The sequence below is a fragment of the Canis lupus genome, chromosome 16, assembly GCF_011100685.1.
Source record: "Canis lupus familiaris isolate Mischka breed German Shepherd chromosome 16, alternate assembly UU_Cfam_GSD_1.0, whole genome shotgun sequence".
Lineage (NCBI taxonomy): Eukaryota > Metazoa > Chordata > Mammalia > Carnivora > Canidae > Canis > Canis lupus.
The window spans coordinates 16,100,020-16,100,895 of NC_049237.1; the positions used below are offsets into that span (position 1 = coordinate 16,100,020).

At 44.6% G+C, this 876-nt stretch overlaps 1 pseudogene; it reads left to right on the top strand.

Annotated features, from left to right (window-relative positions):
- Positions 1-342: 342 nt before the first annotated feature.
- Positions 343-502, top strand: LOC119877125 (annotated as a pseudogene).
- The last annotated feature ends 374 nt before the right edge of the window (positions 503-876 follow it).

The window sequence follows — 876 nt, forward strand, 5'->3', positions numbered from 1 at the left end:
GACTTAACCACCTAGCTACACCTGGTTGCAGGAGAGGGTGAGAAATGCCATGTGCACAGCTCAAATTCAGGGTATTTGGTGACAGAAACGGAGGAGATAGCGGATACCAGCCCTGCCCATAATACTCGGCCTGTTTCCTTCTGTTCAGTATGATACATCACATGTCTATTCTGTTCAAGCTGGTTGATAATAAGCAGGGTTGAGAGTTTTTATCTAAAATCTGACACACCCTAATTCACACTGGGTACAAGCTTCCTTTTTTCAGGCCTTAGCTTTGTGTTAAGTTTTAATGTTGCGAAGATTACATGCATGACTCTTGTATCTTTTTCTTGTCTGTAGGCAAGCTTTGCGCAGTGGCAGTATCGTAGCCAATGAGGTTTATCCGAGGAGCGATTATTGCTAATTGAAAACTTTCTTGTCTGTAGGCACGTCAACTCTTTAAAGAGCTCTACATTGATCCGTCAAAAGTTCACAATTTGTTGCAGTTGGGATTTACTGCCCAGGAGGCCCGGCTTGGCCTGAGGGCATGTGACGGGAACGTGGACCACGCGGCTGCCCACATTACCAACCGCAGAGAGGTACCTTAACTTGGTCTCGGTGACACTGGGTCTCGGCCTTTGCATAGGTGTGAAACTTGAGGCAATAGTAAGCCTATTTCCAAAATGCTATAGCTCCTGGGTATGAAAGAAAAGCAAACGATTGTTCCATAGTAGTTATAATCACAAGAAGCTCTTTATGCTTCAGACTGGGAAGAAACAGGAGGAACTTGCCTATTTTAATTGCATTAATTTCAGGTAGTGCAGTTGCCTTAGTTTTATTTCCTGCTGTGGTGGCAGTAGCTCCGAAGTCCATTATCCAAGTAGCCTGTCTGTGCAT